This window comes from Patella vulgata, chromosome 7 (assembly GCF_932274485.2).
Source record: "Patella vulgata chromosome 7, xgPatVulg1.2, whole genome shotgun sequence".
NCBI lineage: Eukaryota > Metazoa > Mollusca > Gastropoda > Patellidae > Patella > Patella vulgata.
The window spans coordinates 27,459,908-27,483,482 of NC_065885.2; the positions used below are offsets into that span (position 1 = coordinate 27,459,908).

General features: G+C 35.4%; 1 long non-coding RNA gene across 1 annotated transcript in view; it reads left to right on the forward strand.

Annotated features, from left to right (window-relative positions):
- LOC130013548 (uncharacterized) overlaps window positions 1–23,252 on the forward strand; it is a 32,685-nt gene extending 9,433 nt beyond the window's left edge. The window contains exons 2-4 of the long non-coding RNA XR_008788738.1: window positions 21,690–21,804; window positions 22,367–22,512; window positions 22,983–23,252. This is a non-coding gene — a long non-coding RNA (uncharacterized LOC130013548). The remainder of the gene's footprint in view (window positions 1–21,689; window positions 21,805–22,366; window positions 22,513–22,982) is intronic.
- The last annotated feature ends 323 nt before the right edge of the window (window positions 23,253–23,575 follow it).

Genomic DNA, 23,575 nt, shown 5'->3' on the forward strand with positions numbered 1-23,575 from the left:
GTAGAGTTTAGAGTAGTTTGGTCAGTTGATTGGTTTGAATATGTCGGAGGAAGAAGTTGTGGTCTTGGGTAACACACTAAGAAAGTTGGGTCTTTTTCCAAAGCGTATAGGTAAGACTGAAGATGACGTTGCTGAGTGGATGGAAGATGTTTTGAAATCTAAAGGTAAGTGGCCGGTTAAATCGGATGATGAAACAGAGTCGTCTACTAAATCAAGACCACCAGTTAATCCGATGCCGAAGTTGTCAATGTTTTATGGTGAACCAGGAAAAGGTGAAGTTAGTTACGACCTTTGGAGATACGAAGTAGATTGTTTAATTTCAGAAGGTGTATATGATAACCATGTAATACTGTTGGCTATTCGCCGATCACTTAAAGGGGAGGCCGGTAAGGTTATAATGCGGTTAGGTCCGCATGTTGATGTTAAAACTGTCTTAGCCAAATTGCATAGTGTTTACGGTACATGTGAAGAAGCAGAATCTTTAATCGGACTCTTTTACAGTGCTAAACAATATCCATCTGAAACGGTTACAGATTGGGCATGCCGGTTAGAAGATATACTCGCAAGAGTAACTCGAGAGGGTAGTCCAGATCCTAAAGAATCCGATGAGACATTAAGGAATGTATTTTGGCGTGGATTGTTGCCACACTTACGTGATTTGTCTGCTCACAAATATGATAAATCAACAAGTTTCGACACACTACGTGTTCAACTTCGCCGTATAGAGCATGATGTTAACCAACGAAACTTATCAGCGAGTACCGCTACTTCGAAGCCAAATCCTTTTAACATGATACATACAAAGTCTTCTAATTCTGAATTTCAGGAACTTAAAGGGATAGTTCACAGTATTTCTTCACAAGTTAGTGGATTGAAGGATCAAGTTTCGCAATTAGCTTATAAAGTTGACAGACCTAAGGTTCCACGATGGCAGTCACAAGGAAATGATTCAAGAGGTGAGATGTCAAATAATTTTAGTAGTAATAACCGGGATAATCGGCGTAGTAGTCAAGGACCGGGACCCAAGTGTTGGGCTTGTGGTCAGTACGGTCATATTAGGTTGGGTTGCAGAGCAGCATTTAACCAGAATCGTTCTTTAAACGTTCACAACCTCAGGCCAAGGGAAGCGCCCTGGGGTACTCCACGCAGAGACTTCCCAGAGCGACGTTGAAATCGAATTTTGTAGTTGGTGAACCTAATGAAGCCAATGTTAAAGTTGAGGGAAATTGTTGTACTGCACTTTTAGATACTGGATCAACTGTGTCTACTGTAAGTGAAGAGTTATATAATTCTAAATTAAAACATTTACCTTTACAACCGCTTAAAACTATGTTGGATATAGAATGTGCTGATGGTAAACCATTGCCGTATAAAGGATATATTGAAGCAGATTTACAGTTTTCAGAATTGACAGATGAAACAATAACTTGTATTTTATTAGTAGTTCCGGTGAGTAGATATAATTCATTGGTTCCGGTTTTACTTGGAACAAATGTATTGACTCTTCTGATGAAACAATGTAAAGATGAACATGGGAAATCTTTTCTCCAAAAAGCGAAATTAACCACTTCTTGGTATTTATCTTTTCGTAGTATGGATTTATCAGAAAAAGAATTAGTCAAACGAGATTTCAGTTTAGGAATAGTGAAAAGTGCCTCAGTCAATAGGATACTAGTTCGTCCAAATTCTCGTATAACGTTACCATGTTATGTTGATAAAAAGTTACGATACCCGAAGGTGTCGGTGATGGTACACCCATGTCAACGTTCCAGTATTTCATCTGATTTAGATGTTTCTCCATCCATAATGATGTATGATTACAATAATACAGATTATATTTCAGTTAACGTTTCAAATGTGTCTACAAATACTATTGTTATTTCACCCAAAGCTATTGTGTGTGAACTACAGCCGGTAAATATTGAAGATAACGAAGTTACTTCAGATGGATCCAATGCCTCGGTCTTAAATAAAGTAGAAATTGACGAAAGCGATTTATCAGAGGAAGAGATAATTCAAGGTAAGAACCTGTTGTTAAGTTTTGACGATATTTTCGCACATAATGATCTGGACTTGGGACATACATCCAGAGTACAACACAGAATTGAACTTATAGATGAACAACCGTTTAAGCAACGGCACCGCCGTATACCTCCATCGATGTTTACTGAAGTAAAAGATCATTTAAAGCAGTTGTTAGCATGTGGTGTTATAAGAAATTCACATAGTCCATGGGCATCAAACGTGGTACTTTGTCGTAGAAAGAACGGTAAATTACGCATGTGCACTGATTTCAGACAATTGAATAATAGAACGATCAAGGATTCGTACGCTCTTCCCAGAATTGATGAGTTATTGGATCATTTAGCAGGTAACAAATTTTATTCAAAGTTAGATATGAAGTCCGGATATTACCAGGTCGAAGTTGCCGAAGAACATAAGGAGCGTACCGCTTTCACAATTGGTCCGCTTGGTTTTTATGAGTATAACAGACTTCCTTTTGGTCTTTGTAATTCTCCCGCGACGTTTCAGAGGCTTTTAGAAGATTGCTTAGGAGATCTTCATTTGACGATATGTGTAGTGTATATTGATGATTTGATTATTTTTGCAGATTCATTCGAGGAGCATCTACAGCGCTTAAATAAGGTTTTAGAGCGTTTACGTCAGTGTAATTTAAAATTAGCACCTGATAAATGTAGTTTCTTTAAAAGACGTGTAAACTATGTTGGACATGTTATCTCCGAAGCGGGTATTGAACCAGATCCAGAGAAAATTGAGGTGATCCAAAAATGGCCACGCCCATTGAATTCTGTCGAGGTAAGAAAATTTCTTGGATTTGCTGGTTATTATCGTCGTTTTGTGAAAGATTTTTCGAAAATATCAAAACCTTTATCTATTTTGATGCCCACAACGGGTAAGAAAAATAAAAGTAATGTTTCCGTCAAGTGGAAGTGGGATATTGAGCAGGAAAATGCATTCTGTGAATTAAAGGATCATTTGTGTAGTTCTCCAATTCTTACAAGCTGTGACTATACGTTACCATTCGTTTTACATATTGACGCTTGTCAAACTGGTCTGGGTGCAGTTCTTTATCAGAAACGAGATAATTTATTGAAAGTTGTGGCTTACGCGAGCAGAAGTGTGAATAAATCGGAACAAAATTATTCTGCTCATAAATTGGAATTTTTAGGGTTAAAATGGGCCGTTACAGAAAAGTTTCATGATTATTTGTATGGGAACAAGTTTGTGGTGTATACCGACAATAATCCATTAACCTATATTTTGACTTCCGCTAAATTAGATGCAACAGGTCATAGATGGCTCGCCGCTCTTTCTGCGTATGATTTTGAAATAAAATACAGACCCGGGAAAAATAATTTGGACGCCGATTTATTGTCAAGATTACATAAAGAATCGGAATATATTTCACATGAACAGGTACATGTAATTTGTAATTCTATTCAGCCGAGTAATTATGCCGAATGTTTAAGTATATCACCAGAATTAGTGCCGGAGGTAAATTTAGGTCTAAATGGTATGACACCACGTGATTGGAGAAAGGAACAAGCAAAAGATGCCTCTATATTGTCTATTCTTAAATATTTAAGGTCGGGAATAAAGCCATTTGACAAGGAGTTCAACAAAGAGGTCCAAGTATTATGTCGTCGTTTAGAACACTTAAAGCTGAAACAGGGAGTTTTATATCGATCTGTGGAACATGAAGGGGAGATAATTGAACAACTCGTACTTCCAGGTCATTATAGGAAATTAGCATTTCAGGCTCTTCACGATGATCTTGGTCACATGGGTAGAGATAGAACTATGGTATTAATGAGGGAACGATTTTATTGGCCTGGTATGGCAAGTGATGTTGAACTTTGGATCAAGAATTGTGAACGTTGTTTGAGACGAAAATCTCCTACAAATATGCGAGCCCCTTTGGTGAATATAGAAACTACTCACCCCCTTGAAGTTGTTGCGATGGATTTTCTAACACTAGAACCATCTAAAGGTAATTATCAGTATATTCTAGTTATTACAGATCTGTTCACAAAATATGCTCAAGCAATACCTACACGGAATATGACAGCTCGCACAACGGCTGAAGTATTTTTCAATAATTTTATAGTTCATTATGGTTTACCAAGTCGGATACATTCTGATCAAGGAGCTAATTTTGAGAGTAAAATTATTAAAGAATTATGTAGTTTAGTAGGTATGGATAAATCCCGCACCACAGCTTATCACCCGATGGGTAATGGGCAGTGTGAAAGATTTAATCGGACACTTTTGAATATGCTGGGTACACTTACGCCGGAGAAGAAAAATGATTGGAAAATACAAGTAGCACCTCTTGTACATGCATATAATTGCACACGACATGAAACCACTGGATTTTCACCTTTCTATTTAATGTTTGGACGCCACCCTCGTCTTCCAATAGATTTAGCGTTTGGAGTGAGTCGAGAAGTGTCTAATGTGTCATTACATTCGTATGTAAAAGCGTTAAAGGAACGGTTACAACGTTCTTATGAATTAGCGATTAAATCATCAGAGAATTGTAAAGAAAAACAGAAGACAAAATATGATCGGAAAGTTAAAGGTATTCGTCTTGATATTGGTGATCGTGTTTTAGTACGTACTTTAGCGTTTCAGGGAAAACACAAATTAGCTGATCGATGGGAACCTGGCGTTTACATTGTTGAGGATCAACCTAATTTGGAAATTCCTGTTTTTGTGGTCAGACCAGAGTCTGGGCGTGGACGATCGCGTACTTTACATCGAAATAATTTGTTATCAATCAATAGCGTTGAACCCGTGTATTTTCCGACTCCAAAACCGAGAAAGCGAAAAATAGTAATTGAGTCTAAAGTAGCTGCGGAAAAATGTGTTGAATTAGATTCAAGTTCTGATGAAGAATTTAGTTATGTGGAAGCCAATGATCCTGTAAATGAGAATTACCCGGAGGTTATTCTTACGGGAGGAGGGGAAGGTGATCATGAAATTATCGAGGATATTGTTGAGGGGGATCACAATACCGAGATATTTCATGGGGCATCTAATGACGCATCTGTAAGTAATGAAAATACTGAGGTAAAATCAATTGAAGTTAATGTTTCAGGTGACGCCGTAGATAATAATCCAAGTCCTCTACCGGCAGATGTATCTATTGAAACAAGACCTCGCCGAACATGTAACCAACCTCAATGGATGCAGAGTGGTGATTTTGTTATGGCTCAAATTAATAATCCGTCAGATTGGTATGAGAAAGCTAACTATATTCATTCATTACATCTTTCAGGTTCTTTAAGCAAAATGGCTCCAGAGGTTAGTACGGCATTGTTGTCGTTAATTACTGGTAAGTAAATGACGGGACGTCATTTTTACGGTGGGGGGAAGTATGTAACAGGGTCATATTTTGGGACTCTGTCAATTAATGTTGGTGAAGAATGTCCTGATCAGTGTCTTGATTGTTGGAAGTTTTTAATAAGTGAGTTTATAGTTTTGGTTGTGAGATAATGTAAATTCATTAAAATGTTTTGGGGGATGGATTTTCAGTTGTATGGGTCTGGAATTGTATTGTCCGGATTATGGTGTTTTATTTTAGTGGTTGAAATGTCTTAGTTCTTATATGGGTTTACTTTTAATATTTTTTTGGTATAGTTGAAAGGATAACTCGTTGGACTCTTTATAGTTCTGAAGGTGGTCTCTTTCTGAAATATTGTTTATCAGGTGATTAGTAATTCTTTGTCCTGGTTGGTTATTCAGAAGTTTAGCTGGGATAAAACTAAATTACACGCATGCATCAGTACCACATGTTACAGATTTAGTGAAGGTCAATACCGGCTCTTTTCCACAAATGGGTAAGCTATTTAATTTAACTTTCTTGTAATAGATGACTGCAAGTGGACTGTGAGTTTCATGAGTGTTTGATATATAATTATATATGTAATTCAAATACTGTAAGGTAAAAATTGTAGGATGTGTAGCCAATAGAACTGTTGGTTACGAATATATGGATAATGGCAACTATTGTATTTTCAGGGCCAACTTGTCGAGCATAAATGTATTTTGTGTTATAGTTATGTGTAGTACCAACAGAAATGGTGTTTAATGGTTATGGTGAATTGAAATACATCTAGATCGACCAACATCGACTACGCGCTTACGCGTTTCATTTAATTGTTTTAAACTGTATCATGTGTCGTTTGTGGATTATATAAACTTATTTAAACCTTATCGTGTTGTCAATCAAGAAATCTATTTTCCCGAACTAAGCAGGTTCAATCTATCAACTTTACCACACCATTGCAGGTGATGGAAAGGGTAGGTCTGCAATATAAATACTTGAGATCATCAACAGTTTCTGCACCAAGATCTAAAATGTGCTTGATGACTGGATCTTCTTCAGGGACATTCAATTTTCTCTTTAAAAAACTAGCAATATTCTCATCCTGAAAATAATTTAATTGAAGAATATTAACAATTTTTGTCTACAAATACATAGGTCATACAGCTACAAAAATTGATAAATTATTTCCATACATTGAACATGAAATGTTTTATTGAATTTTATTTTCAGTCAGTGCTTTTCATTAGGGACTTTACGAGTAGCAATTTACCTGAAATTTAATGGTCTATGTATGTACATGTGTGTAGTAGTAAAGAAATAGGCATCAAAACAAGAATTCAAGTGTATTAATTACAAAGTTAGAGCATAAGTCCTTATGTATACTCAGAGATAAAAATGAATACTAAGATAAGAAGCAATCGGAAAAATATCACTGGCCTAGGCTGCGGTTGTCTGTTAATGACATTACGTAAAGGTGGTAGTTTGCCACTAGATGTATGTATATTTAATGGAAATTAGAGTTACGCAGTTTCATAATTAATATCCTACAGTCCTACATGTACATCAATTTTTACTGTTTTAGATTATATTGCATGTTTTAGCATTACAAGGATATTTACATAGAGCTAAATGTATGCAATCCAGATATCAGGGATTGCAACTGAACATGCACTCAACATTTTATGCATGATACAAACAGTCTACATGTATGTACATGTACTTACGTCAATAACAACTATCCAATAATGCATACTTCATGACAATATAAGTTTTTTCACAATTATCTTCAAATGATGAGTGCAATCCAAGTGGATGACAATCATGTAATTTGCATGGTTCTGCAATGGTGTATTCATCTTTAAAAGTAACTTCATATGAGTGATAGTGGTTATTAAATTGGTAGGTATGTAGCATTTGAATGATAAGTCGAGCTACATTTTCCACTATTAATATATTTTTCACTTGTCCTAATTGAGGTTCGCCATTATTCATGCCCAATACAACTATCATATTTGGCTTGTATTTCACGCCATTGTAATTTAAATAATTTGCCATAAAGACTTCTTCATTGGGAGAAATGCTGTGCTCATTGAGTAACCCTGTTGGGATTTTGAGCGATACTGGTAAAATAACTTGACCTGTTCCTACATCAACTGTTAGTTTTACTTTGGGTGTAATCCAGTCAACAGCTAAACGTATTTGCTCTTTCCACGCCACACTTTTGCATATATTTTTGAAGCATCTAATAATGTGGCACAAGTCCTTTGATGGGGCATGTTTAGCTTCGTATCTCATACACCAGTACTGAGAAGCTGGACCAAGTTGACGCAGCTTAGAAGGGTAATGTACAAGAAAATGTTGTTTCGGTATAATAGTGTCATCAGGGAAAAGCGTCTTAAAAAGACAGTGATGGCGATATATAATTTCTTCTAAATAGACGGTAATTTCAACAGTTATAGCTGGAGCCAAAATAATATCGGTTATTTCCATTAGAAGCTGAAGTAGAAGTAAATGTTTATCATCTGTTGGTATAAGGTCTCCAATTAGTAAAAAAATGTATCTTCCCAGACACCAGGACTGTGATGCATTCAAACCCAGCTTTTTATCTTTCGATGCCAATTTCTCTGGTTTAATCTGTGTTGGCTTATTTTTACAATCAACTAAGAAATCAAACATCTGTAGTCTTGCATTTAGTCCTTGTACACTGAAAAGTTTGAGATTTACAAAATGTTTTAAAACACGCTTTATTTCATACTGCAAGCACCCTTCTAAAATGTCATGCATTGGATCTGGACATATATTGTTTGGTATTGAAAAGTACTTTAGCTGACTAAGGCAGCAACGTGAATAAACTCCAGATATTTTACTCGTATTGGGATCATTTTCAACATCCTGAACATCAATTTCATGTTGTTCTTCTGATCTTAGTCTGAAGTCACTCTCTCTAAATCTATGTTGGAAATCATCTTTAGAACCATAACAAAAATGGCACGGAAGGTTGGAATTGAAACTCTGGCTAAATCCAAAAAGTTGGTGAATTCCCAAATTGTCACCAGACCACATTGTTAAAGCCCCCACAATAAACTTAACTTCTCCATTTATTTTAACATCTAAACCAGACTCCAATAACTTGAGGTCATACAAAAGAGGTTCGAGTATCTTAGTAAATCCATACTTCTTTACATCTTCAGCAAAACAATAAGCAACCGGGAATATATGGTTTAATTTTGAATTATATTGTTGTGGGATGTTGTGGATTGTCATATATAACGCACCGACTTTATGCACACTTGTTTTCGATCCTAGTGGGTTTACCGATTCAAATTCATCAAAGTACATATGTAATTGAATTGCTTCTGGATGCTGTTTGAAAAATGGTTCCTTTATATATATTTCCCCATCCGAATACTCCCGTAATGTATGGCGCCCAAACTCTTCATCAAAAGCCACTTGTTCTACTTTGTCATGTTGATCTTCATAATTAATGAAATTGTTGGTGTCTGACATGACCTTCGTAATCGTCTCTATGATCGGTACATATTGCATGCTATCATTTACATATTTCATAACAGATTCACCATCTGACGTTGACTCGGTTCTGTTTCCTATAGCTATCTCTACTGGCTGAACCATTCCTTTTTCTTCTATGAGGTACTTTTTTTGAAGATAGTCTGATCTTATTTCTTCAGCATTTTCTACAAGGTCTTCGATTTCTGACAGCATTTGAAGTATGTCCGTCAGTTGTCCATTAAAACCATCTGGAATGCTTGATGATATAACTTGTACTACAGCCTTAAGTATGCTATCAACACTCTTCAGTGTGTAGTCAATAACTGTTTGGTTTATTTTTTTTACACGAAGTTGGAGAATAAAGTCAATAATATGATCTTTTATGAACGACACGGGCAGTGGAGCAAATTCATTAGAAATATCTTCAGTGGAATGATTTAGTTCATCATCACTGGAAAAGTCCATATCTTCGTTTATCTGAAGATCACCATCTGGGTATCCATAATTTCTTTCAATTTGTTGTAAAGTTTCTGGTGGGTGACATCTCTTCAAATGCATCCTCAAAGAATTCACTGTGTCAAAAGTTCTGCAACAATTCCCTTGTTGACACTGTAAGGAAGACTTTTGAATACCTGTACTACACAGGCCATGTCGAGAATAAAGATGAACCATGTACTTTGAAACAGTAGTTGCATTTCCAATCACACGGTCACAAATATAACAATTATAACCCATGTCACTTCAAAGTTCAAATCACTTATAGTAAAAAATATTGCACAGAAACTTCAATCCATCGTGATAATCTGATAAATAAAAGAATTACACTGTAAGTACATGGTCAGCCAATTCATACATGTACATGGAGATAGAAGTGTGATAACTGACACAATACTTCACTTAAATTATATAACATACTTTTACAAAGAAGCAGCTGACTAGCATTATTAGGGCGTATCGGTGATATAGTTGAAAAGTTTTTTAAAATCTGATAAAAATTGTGACGTCGAGTAGAGGGACCACTAGCTAAAACATGTTTTTTCGTACAATCAGGGGCCCTAATCCAGGAAGCTACTGTTCAGTGTCAATAAATATAGTGTGAACAGGTAACAACATTACACATCTACATGAAAATATCTGTGTATAAAAATTGTGTAATTTTGCGGCTGAATCAACTCATTGATATTGAATTAATTGAACCTTACATGTACATTAGTTGTATTTTGTAGAATTTGGTTAGAAAGTTAAAGTTTTGATAATATTCAGATTCTCAATATGTGCAAGTTTTTGCTATACTGGTAAAGTACCATGTTGATGAACATCAATATAAATGATAGAAATGGTTAACCGCATTCCAAACATAATCTTATCACACAACTGGGGGTTTAATGCCATACTGTGCTACTTGTACTTGGACAGGGCTAATGAAAATAGAGAATATATACAGAGAAATGAAATGAAATGGAGTTTAACGTCCTACTGTTCTGCTCCTAACCTGGCCTAATGAAGACGGGCATACGCCATACAGTGTGCTATGAGGGAAATTTTGCCCGGACAGCGGCACTACGGCCTACTCTTATATCGAATTCCAACTACCAATGTGTACACGGGACCTCGGTTTTTCGTCCCATCCGAACGACTAGACAGCTTTCCTTGTCAGCCCCTCCGTCCTGCATCACTGACAAGGGAGAACCACGCCGGAAAATCTGGATGAACTTTCTCGGCCAATGCAGGGATCGAACACCCGACCTCCAGGCTAGCGAGCTAGCGTCTTACCCACTTAGCCACGTGATCCCCAATATATACAGAGACTTCAAGAATTGGAAAGATGCAAAAAGGAGAAACCTGATTTATTCTTATTGACTGATAATCCAGTTGAATCAAAATGCACTATTCCAAAAAAAAAGAAAATCGACTGTCATGAGAAAGAAAGAAAGTCTTTGCATTACTTTTTTTGATTATTTATCTACTTCAATTTTTAAGTGATAATTTATTTCATTAGTTCTAAAAATATAGTCATACATGTACTTTTATTACTTTATCTAAAAAGTTTCTACCTTCTCCGTCCTAAGGATCACAAATTAAGCATCTGTTTTTAATGATTTCTATCCATGAACTTTGAATAATATTAATAGTCAGTTGAGAAAGGAATAAATGCAGTACCGGACACTGGTATTTTATAAATAGAGATTGTCTAAATCTTGCGGTTTAAGAGCACAGGCATAATTGCAATTTGTCATCCAGTGTGGAGATAGAAGTAACTGTCAAAAAAAATATAAAAATAATATGTAAGTAGAGAGTTTCTCCGATCTTTTTGACAGTCAATTTTTTTTTATGAATAGTTTGTTTCAACTGATATCCTCTCATAATTTTGTATAAAAACTCTTCCTTATTACAGAATTACAACATTTGCAAACATGTCTTTGAAGTACATTCAGAATGTACATGTATTTAACCAGTTCTTTCACATAAAATGTATGTACTACTGATGGACACCAACAATTTCAGTAAATAATTTATATAGGCCTACTCAGGTAGTATGTTATAAGTTCATGTTCATTTTAGTAAGAAATGAAAATAATCATGGTTAACGTACTGGAAAATGCTTCAATTTATGTAGGCCTATTATCTCTTTAATCATACTCAGAAAGTATATAAGTTTTATTCCAATTAACATGTAACATTAGCAATGAAAAAGCTCGGTAGGGGCGCACTGATACTATTTTTATCAGAATTAAAAAATTTGACCGTAAAACTAGCTATTTTTGTTCCACGACTTATGAATGAATACAAACATCGCAAAGGGGAGAAATTGGAGTTTGTGTCAATGATGGTTTGGACATCTAGAAGGTATTTACGACTTATCTTTTACTTTTTGAAAAATTAAAATTATCAGGAAAAGGTAAAAACGGCCCTCGTCACTGAAAGTAAATGTATTTTCGGGTGCATGCTGTTTCGTAACCTGGCTGTTCCATACTTAGTGCATTCGTACCTCACTTCGTACCTCAAATTGATTCGTACATTTTCCTATGTTGTTGAAATCAGTTGGATTTGGTCAAATCGTTTAATATGTTTCATCTTTATTTCAATTTCTTTAAAACACATTTAGGAAAACAAACTAAACAATTTGAGGTACAAATCTCGTGCATATTCTAATTATGGCTCGACAGCCACTTTTATAAATTTGATCAAATTGTTTCACCTTTATTTCAATTTCTTGTAACTGATTTCAACAACATAGGAAAAGGTACGAATCAATTTGAGGTACGAAGTGAAGTACGAAATGGCTCATGTGAGGTACGAATGAACTAAGTACAAAACAGCCAGGTTAAGAAAGACCCTATATCAAAACAAATTATGTAGCCCAAATTTAAAACTTCCAATAGATAGTCAATGTCGGAAGGATATTTCCTGAAAATTTGATGCAAATATCTTCAATAGTTTCTGAGAAATGGTCTTCAGTCACTTTTTGGCAAATTTTTAAAAAGGTGTATAATCATAATGACATTTATCAATTTTTTGGGGTTTTAAAAGTGCAATAACTTACTTATTTCTTAATTAATTTTGATTTGTTGGGGGGGGGGGGGGTGTCTTAAATTGGAGGGGGGTGGAATGCTAGTAAGTTTTAGTCAGTTTCAAAATTTTAAAAAAGTTTTTGCATTGCTAGTGACATGTTTTGCCATTGATCTGAAGCAAACTTTTGATAGATAATTTAGTTTGGATTTTATGTTTGAATACATCATCAAATCACAGTTTGTACACGGGAAGGCACCTTTAAACATAACAAATTGCCAATATAAAACAACAATAACACACAAATAGATCTACGATAAGTATCGTATAATAAATTTGTGGTAGCTTTACGTCTAAGCAGTCTAACAAGGCCTGTGGCAGTGTGGCTGAAGTAATTTTTTTGTTACGGTACACATTGTAATTGTTCGTACAATAGATCTACGTACATGGCATTATCGTGCTTATCTTTTTTTTTTTTTGTTAACAGAATTCAGATTTCAACCGATCAACTAACACAAAAATGCAAGTAGTTATTATCTGGTCCGTACTGGGTTTTCTATTTTTGCCAGAATGTCAAAAAAAAATTACTAAGAAAGATGGCGACCATGTTTATAGTATTTATACCGAGCTGTAGATCTAGGCTTTCTGGTAATTCTAAGTACCGTATAAGAACAACTAATGAGAATAACGCACAATTTCAAACAAAAAATAAATTGATCCATAAGATTTTTGAATTATCGTAAGGCTTTTGTAACCTCCATTAAAATAACATTAACATACCGTATATATTTCTTGTTACCCGCCATTAAAAAAAATAACCACCACACTCCCACTTCCGGTGAAACCGGATTGGGTTAACTGAGGCTAGCCTACTTTTTTTTAAACGGAACGAATTATTAATGAATCATTAATACATAGAATCAATATCGATGCTAAATAAATGTTACAAATACATGGCATGAATTATGTAAATATTTACAAACCTGCGGTCTTACATTCTCTGTTTCCATTTTATTTTTCAAAGTCGGCCTGTCACTGTCGGGACGCTGTTGATACTAGGTTAATTCACTCCCAATAATAAAGCAGTCTCGCCGTTTCAGGGTATCTGACTGAACGTTGCTAATACGATAATACAATAATGCCACACAGTTAAAATATCCTAAGCTTAAAAAACAATATAAGGTTTCCGAACAAATAAATCGATTATGAGACACGCTTAATAATGTTTTCCAATTTATGTAAGATTAATTAAATTTGATTGGTTTTTTCAGTTAACCAATAATGTACGATTTCGATTTTACAACCAATTAAATTAAATAAGAGTTTAACTAATTTGTTTCCCACGCACATTGAGTCAACTTTTAAAAACACCCATGTGCTAAAATTCACATGTACATTATGTATTTCTTTGATCTACCAGATTATTGGGCCAATAAAAGTCAGAAACTTCCAGACATTGTATAAACTGCAGACATCTTAACAACAATTAACATGCTAATCTGTCTGGTTATTTGTCTCAGAAAAGCAGTGGATATTGCCATAATAATATTTTGTTAAGTAACTAAAACATTTATTAATTGAAAAAAAAAAGAAGTAATAATTAACTACGTTGTCAATTCGACATTTTCTTTTCAGTTTACTGTTATAATGCGGTACTTTTCAGTCGAAAATCTAACGGTAGATTATGCTTTATTATAAAATGAACATGAATCTGTAAGTTTGCTATGCATACAAACAATACCTACCAAATGCATGTTTATACTTGTTGAAGACGTGTATCCTTTGGTGGGTGCCCGAATTGTCAAGTTAAAGGTCCTACTTTTGCCTAATTTGCTTACAGGACCACAAAGTAATTGTGTAATATATTACTTACATAAAGTATGGAAATAAATTAAGAATTTATTTAAGGAGCAATAATTTGGATTTTTAAATTTAAAACATGGAAATAATGCTGTACGTTGTTTTTATTTATGCAAGATACTCACCCTTTATATAAAATAATATGCATGTTATTTTAATGACAAAACGATTCAAACTGATAAAGTAATGATTTAATCGATTAAATGCCCCCTCTCCTTTGTTTAAACCATTTTAATGACTGGGATTACTGTTTCTCTTAAATTAACGTCCTACTTTTCTGCACCGACTGGGTTAATGAAGACGGGCATATATACGCCATAGGGTATATGAGGAAAATTTTATCTGGATTAATGGATTAAACATACATATGAAATTCATAACGGAATAATTTGTGTCGTAAATAGCTTTATTTGAACGTTCGCTTCCAGCGAAGTGATATCGCAGACAAGTGGGATAATGTGTGTGTGTGAGTTAGTTGTATTTTACGTCCGCTTCCACCGAGGTGATATCGCAGACAATAACATGTTATGTGTACATGGTGTAATATTTTACAATGTGATTAGCGAAAAAAAGGGATTAAAGAATTAGTTATTTATATATATTTACAGCGGACAATAAAATGGACGAAACGTTTCATGACAAGTGCAAAATGAGATGAGTGCTAGTGGGGAAAGACATACAAAACGAATATCGGACAAAACAGAGATGAACGTGGAGGGATAATGTTTAGTCTACCTTGATTTATTGGGCATGGATACGGTTTCAAGGCTTCTATTATTTAACATGTTGTATAAGCTGATCATGAATTCTTGTGTTTGTGGCTTAATTAACCAGTTGATTAATTAGTACTCAAACCCGTCTTGTAAAGAATTTAACAGCATGTAATTTAGCTTTTCAATTCATTGTTTTGATTAATTGAAACCAAATCAAATGATTATTAGTCACTTGATATTTTATCAAATGATAAACACCTCAGTTATAAAAAAAAGTCAATGTGTTATAAAAATGTATATAACATATAATTTTGCAATTATTAATATTTTTGGCCGTGTTGACAAAACTATGATCTATATAGGTTCTTAAACATGTGGACTCCTGAATTCAGAACAAAAAAAAAACAAAAACAAAAAATTCTTGACGATACACATTACTTGTGTTAATTATATGAAAAAAACACAAGATTTTATCTATCTACACAAGTTTGTGTTAAAACAATGCAAAACAACACAAGTTATGTGTTGAATAATTTTAACACAAGTCCTTGTGTTGAGATCCAACACAAGTTTTTTTTCAGTGTAGACCCATCATTGACTCTCTTAACGTTGAGTCAAGTATAAAATTTTTACATTAATTTGTATAAATTATATGTGGTCTGATATAGGCGATCGAGTTTTATAGATAGGCGTTTTTATCTTGCATGTGCAGCAAACATACACAATCACGTCACTCGCCTATAGAACCTAACCGTTGACGTTTTCAATAATAAGGTCAATCTAGGGTTATCTGGATTTCGATAAGAAATTTTCTGTTCACAAGGTTCTGGGAAGCCCATTTATAAACCATTTGCGATATCAGTACGTGGAAAAACGTGATGAGATATTAGCCATCTGCGTCAAACCAGCACGGAAATTAATCAAAAATTATTTATGAATTGACGGAAAATTTTATGCTGATAGTGGGTGATAAAATGAAGAACGTTTAATATTGAAAGTTTGAAATAATAAAATCGATATAATTGTATGAATATTATATACCATCTGGCACAACTACTACAATATATTAATATGTTCAGTATAAACACACTAGTACATAATTATTCGTGTAATGATTTATTAGTAAGTGTGTAGTCTATTAACTCGATAATTGTGTGATCGTTTATGTGATAAATATTATTAGCTTCTCTGTGTGACTTCGTATTAGCTCTAACCGGGCACAATTTAATGCCATGCATAAAATTAATTGAGCGGACTTTCTTGTTACTAAAACAAATGAAATAAAATTAAATGGGGTTTAACGTCCTACTGTTCTGCTCCTACTGGACTAATGAAGACGGGTATACGCCATACAGTGTGCTATGAGGGAAATTTTGCCCGGACAGCGGCACTACAGCCTACTCTTATATCGAATTCCAACTGTCAAGGGATCTTTTACGTGCACGCCAATGTGTAAACAGGACCTCGGTTTTTCGTTCTATCTGAATGACTAGACAGCTGTCCTTGTCTGGCCCTCCGCCCTGCATCACTAACAAGGTGGGGACCACGCCGGGAAATCTGGATGAGTTTTCTCGGCCAATGCAGGGATCGAACACCCGATCTCCAGGCTAGCAAGCCAGCGTCTTACCCACGTAGCTACCGTGACCCCCTGTTACTAAAACAATATTGTGTGCAGTATAAAGCGAAATATTGCCAGTTTCAAACACATCCTTACAAGAGGTGTTGGGGGGGGGGGGTATGTGACGAAGAGTAGGATCGACTGACCAGTCTTATGGGTTTTTTCTGGGTTCTCTGACCCCCCCCCCCCCATTGCTAAAGACCCCCACGCACAAGCTAATTATTTAAATAGAATTGTAACATGTTAGTCCCGGAATGACTTTGTTTATATCCGAGCAAAATGATCCACCCCAGCGTGCAAACGGGTTAAACTACTTTACGTATTTTGGATGAATTAATAAATTATGTTTTACTTTTCTTGAAATGTCAGACATCTACCTGTTTCTACATGTATGTATTTTAATACTATAAATATACTAAATTCATAATACACTTTTATACCATGCTAAGTGGGTAAGACGCTAGCTCGCTAGCCTGGAGGTCGGGTGTTCGATTCCTGCATTGGCCGAGAAAGTTCATCCAGATTTTCCGGCGTGGTTCTCCCTTGTCAGTGATGCAGGACGGAGGGGCTGAAAAGCAGAGATGTCTAGTCGTTCGGATGGGACGAAAAACCGAGGTCCCGTGTACACATTGGCGTGCACGTAAAAGATCCCTTGGCAGTTGGAATTCGATATAAGAGTAGGCCGTAGTGCCGCTGTCCGGGCAAAATTTCCCTCATAGCACACTGTCTGGCGTATGCCCGTCTTCATTAGCCCAGGTTAGGAGCAGAACAGTAGGACGTTAAACCCCATTTCATTTCATTTCATTTATACCATCAGAAATCAGACACATATATAGGTATATTTCAATTTTAACCTTGTCGAATGACATTACCAAATGTTTCACATACAATTCATACCCCTAAACCAAGTTGCATCGTTTCGTCGTATAATTGCCACAAATCTCATACTTTTAACACAATATACAATGGGATAAATAAGAAACAAAAGTTTATTTTAGATGCGCAGACAAATGTCAGCCAGTATTATTTATACTAACAGTTAGAAATGCAAGTTTTGTTTGTTTCGGGCGGGTTTTAGAGATGAGATTTGTGTGTGAAATATTTGGTAATGTCATTTGAAACAGTAAGTCATAATATATACATTTTGCAAAAGATTTCGCTATTATATGCTCTCATATGTATTTCACAAGTCCAAACATGCAGTATTTTTTAATATAACGACGGTTGTCACCTTTCAGTGTAATTAGGCAAGTATGCGTATAATAAGACTGTTTTCTAATAGGGAAAATATTAAATAATACATTATCCTTATATTTCTCTCGTTTTTAAAACTATAACGTATTCGAAACTGGAATTATCCCAAAACTGTGCGCAAAAGGATAATGTAAAAGTGAACCCGAAGTCGTTAGCTACGTAAGAAAATACTTCAAGCCCACCATTTGTTATTTTAATAGGGTACACTGATACACATTGTTTACCAATAAAGTTAATAGCAGTCGTTTACTGAAGTCCACTTAAACTGTATTTAAAAGACGTTCCATACAATAAAACAGTCCATGTATTTGATTTATGACATAACATATATTATTAATAAATCTTCATATCACGAAGAATCCTTTCAAGTTGTTGATCTTAACAATGCACCGCAATGATAAAGTCACATAGTTTAAACAGATTATGAGGCGTGATAAAGATTGTTTTTGATCAATAAAAAAAATTTTAATAGAAAAACCTGTATGCATTTGAAATAAATTACGATGCGTTAAAAGTATGTGGATAGAAATAAAGCGAGAAAGTTTCAGTGGTATTTTAAAAAAGTAAATCAAAGTGTTAACGTAATGTACATATTTGTCTTCCGTACTTTCCTTTAGTAATTCCATAAGTAAAATGACGGCACTAATATGCTATTGGGGGTGGGGGTGGGGTGGGAAGATCCCTACATGATGGCGAAAATTGTGCGAAATGACTTAGTGTTTGTTTTAAGTGTACACTAACACCCACTCTCCACCCACCCACTCTCTCTCTCTCTCTTTCTCTCTCTCTCTCTCTCTCTCTCTCTCTCTCAACGGGTGCCATGCATTAATTAAGTAAACCGTGTTACCACCACGTCAAGGAATTGTTTCACTTCACAAGCAACACTGAAAAGAAATATTGAATTTCGTAAGATGAGCAATATACATGGTACATTGTTGTTAAAGGGCGTTACCTTAAAATAGACGAGAGAGAGAGAGAGAAATGGGGTTTAACGTCCACTCGACACAAACTAGGTCATTTCGAGACTAACATATGGTTTTAATTTTATTTCAATAATTCGCTTGCGCGTAGGGGTCTTTAGCAGTGGGAGGAAACCGGAGGACCCGGAGAAAACCCACGAGGTTGGACAGGCGACCCTACTCCTTGTCACGTACAACCGGGGATTCGAAACCACACCAGTCGACTCAATGACAGACTTTATGATACAGCGCGCGCACGATAACCATTCAGCCATCCAACCCCCCTAAAATAGACGAATATGATCTGATAGCACATATTAATGTCATATGAATGTATATAAAGCGATTTATATTCTATTTTTAAAAAAGGAATTATTGTAATTTATAAACAATTATGTTCGGTGGAATACATGACAATCCAAATTGAACGACAATCGTTTACGCCTGTTAAGTCCATTCAGCAGTTTTTTTTAAATAAAATTTTGTCGTATGTGAATCAAAAATTACTTTGTTTATTGCAAATGACGCCCGAACAATAGAATATACGAATCGTGTACCGATTAAAAAAAAATGTTTATTGTGTTTTAGATATTGGATATTAGGATCCCATATTTCCATGGCACGATAGCAACATCAATTTTGATTGAAATGGACCAATATTGAATTGTAATTTGTGTTTTGAATTTGGAATATTATGAAAAATATTGAGTTAGAGGTTTAGCTCCTTTAAACAGGTGACTCAGTGAGTAAGACGTTGGTTCTCTAACCTGGAGGTCCAGTGTTCGATCCCTGCGTTGGCCGAGAAAGTTCATCGGCAATTTTCCGGCGTGGTTCCTCCTGCTCAGTGGTGCAAAACAGAGGGCCTGGCAAGGGACAACGTATAGTCACTCGGATGGGACGAGAACCGCGGTCCCGCGTACAGATTGACGTGCACGCAAAAGATCCCTTGACAGTTGGAATTCGATACAAAAGTAGGGCGTAGTTCCGATGTTCGGGCAAATATATGACGTTTGCCCGTCTTCATTAGCCCCGTCGGAGCAAAACAGTAGGACGTTAAACTCCATTTCATTTCAATTCCTTTAACCAAGTGTGGATATGTACATTTAAAATCGTATATTTATTGTTGCAAAAACGATTGCTTTGTAAATAAATATGGTACAGTCTGTGCTATTCTCACAAAACTGATATTTTTTGTTATCTTCTTAAAGTACAGCTGTTATATTTCACAGGCTGCTTTATACAGATAGTAGGTTTTGAGTATGTCACTTATTGTATATTCAACAAAGAAATGGGATTCCCTGGTGAGATATATAGCTTATATGACTCAGTCGCATGTTTAGTGGGTGCGGGGGCTACGGGCCATTTGGAAAAATGAAGAACAATAAATCTCCGAATAATGATGGGTATACCATACAACTTTACAATTTTTACAAGTATGATAAAAAGTGTTACCCTTAAATGAGAAGGAAATGAAATGGAAGGAAATGGGTTTTAACGTCCTACTGTTCTGCTCCTAAACTGGGCTAATGAAGACGGGCATACGCCATACAGTGTGTTATGAGGGAAATTTTGCCCGGGCAGCGGCGCTACGGCCTACTCTTATATCGAATTCCAACTGCCAATGGATCCTTTACGTGCACGCAAATGTGTACAGTGGACCTCGGTTTTTCGTCCCATCCGAACGACTAGACAGCTGTCCTTGTCAGGCTAAATGAGAAGGTGTATCAGTTGTTCTAGGAAGAGAAAAGACACAATATCACGTACATGGCAGTCGTCTTATTATGATGGACAAACCATACAACTGTACACTGTTTCAAAGTATGATAGAAATTGCTACCCTTAAATGAGAAGGGGTATCAGGTGTTCTAGAAGGAGTAAGCATATCATGCCACGTGCGTGACAACCATCTTATTATGGCTAAATTGGGGCAATGGTTAGGACGTGATTTAAGAAGCCGAATATATAGCTGCGGCCGAAACCAAACGGTTAAACATAGAGTACAAAACGAACACCGGGGACCACCTCTCATTTAAGGAGTTTAAATATTTAACATTTTAGCATACTTTTTTCCAATTAATGAAGTGTATAAATTGTTACACTAATGAAATGAAATGGGTTTTAATGTCCTATAGTTCCGCACCATCCAGGCTAATGAAGATGAGCCTACGCCGTCTTGAAATTTTGCCCCTCAAGAGGCTCCTCGGCTTACTTATTTTTCGAATTCCAACCGTTAAGTGTTCTTTTAAGTGAACCTCAAAGGGTTCTCAGTTTTTCGTACCATCCGAATGATTAGACACCTTTCCTTGCCAGGCCTTCTGTTTTGTGCCACTGACAAAGCAAACCACACCGGAAGATCTGTAGGAACTTTCTGGGCCAACACCAAGAGTGAAACCCGGATCTCCGGTTAGTTGTGCCAATGTCTCTTACACTCACGGTGCCATCAATGTTCCTGAAGCAACGGCTGCGAGTTTTACAACATCTGGACGTTGCTAGATTACTTCACAATTCCGAACTTATAGCTACTTTATCTACAAACACTTGAACAGTAGCACCCAATCAGAGGTTGTGACATCGCGACCTCCACGGAAACCTTGACATTGATCGAACCTTGAACTTTGCAACTCGATTATCACAGGTTAACATTTTAGCTTGAAAGCGCGAGACTTGGTATTCGCGGCGACCGAGGAATCTGATAGGCTCACAGACTGGGCTTGTACCCAATCAAAATTAGTTCCGAAATATTATGCAGGGTATTACATGAAGGCCTTGATAAGATGTACGTAGTTAAAGCGAGATCAAGCCAATCTATTGAAGATGGGTGCCACCGTAGCTCCAATTACACTTCTGACCAATGTAACGTTGTTGTTTCACATGTTAAGTTTCTTATTAATTTGTAATGGTTGTTATTTCAGGTTTTAACTCCACATGAAATTATAGATTTTTATTTTAAAGATCCGTATAATATGATTGTAGAATCACTGTTATATAAAGGTAATGGTGGAATAGAACATGATATCAATGTGGAAGGTATTAATTTATCATTTAAAAATAACACGAAATAAATGATAACACGAATTGGTCGAACGAATTAAAGATGCGTTGCGTAAACTTTAGATAAAGGGTTGGTGATTCTCGCTGTAATAGTTCAAAAATAGATAACGAAAAATGAAAATTTTGGAATTTTCTGTCAAATTACTTTTGACAAGAAATACCTCGAATAGTCTCGATTGTCCAGTAACATTGCTACGATAATAAACGACATCTTGATTAACCATTTTAAAGTATTGAAGAATGCAAGGAATGCAATAATAATACATGTGATTAAAGGGTATGCGAATAAGAAATCTAATTTGTACCCAACGATTTTGTTCATAATTTTATAATTGAAACCCAATTGGAATCTAATAATGACATGGAACTAATGGGTTTATTTTACGTTATGTCTACGCTTTGGAACCAATAGATATCATTACCAAATTGTGCCCTTGGTAACACGCAATCTAATGTTATCTACGGTAACACATAATCTGGTTACCTGCACGGTAATTAAATGGTCAAGAATATATATTATATATATTTTATTTTACAGGTATATATTCCATATGTTTAGACAACACTTTTACTAGTTATACCTCTAAAATTGTGTATTTATACATTGTAACATTTATACCTGAAGAGTGGGCGAAATACGTCAATGAAATCGGCGAACTTCATGGTTTAGCTGAAAATTATACGGTAAGAATATTAAATAGTAACCATTGAATGGTGAATTACGTCAGTTTGAATACGGCAGTTTGGCGAGTTTTGGGAAAGTCATAAAAACTGTCGCCAAAGACCCATAAAATTTATGGGCCAAGTAACTAAACAAAAAATGAGGTGAGAATGAGATGAATATCATCCTTGTAGGTACGGTGCATTTAATGGAGGTCTTGTGTTAAAATGGAATTTTTAATTATTGCACGAAATCAAATTTTAAAAAAAGGTATAGAAGTAATTTTTAAAAAGGTATAGAATTAATTTTTAAAAATGGTTTCAAATATTTTTAAAATGGTTTCAAATTATTTTTAAAAATGGTTTCAAATTATTTTTAAAAATGGTTTCAAATTATTTTTTAAAATGGATTAAAATTATTTTTAAAAATGGTACTTTCCTAACAGCGCTATGTTAAATGACATAAACTATAGAATATTATGGTATTTTTTCAGGAACTTTTAAGTGATGTCCAGCTATCTATAACAGAGATGAAAAGATTACAAGCCCAGAGTCGTTTTAATGTAGTGAAGGACTGGTATCTTATTAAATCAAACAATGAATACATAAAAACTTGGTCTATTGCTCAAAGTATTATTATTGTAGCAACTTCGTTATTTACAGTGTTTTTTGTGCGAAGGCTTTTTAAAACAGAGGCGGTAACACCGACTAGTAAACCACGTGCCTAATTATAAGTTCAATAAATAAATAATTATTTTGCATAATGTGTTTTACTTCATCTTGGTTTTACCCTAAATTCTACATTTAATGTCAAGTTTAGAAGTACAGTATAGTCACCCGGACCAATATTATTACCGAGTAGGATGGGATAATAATAACGAAATAAATCAGTCTATAAGGAGGTAAACGGCAACCCTTTTTACCGTTCGGTAAATGTATCACCTCCATCATTATGGACATAAAGGCCCACTGATGCGTCTGTTTTAGGCTCGGTTATTCATAATATCTTGAAATATTTCTTTTTCTTTTTGTGGAGTTACATGTATCTCTACTGTCCTTTGATTTAAGCTTGCTTGTGGGTGGTGGA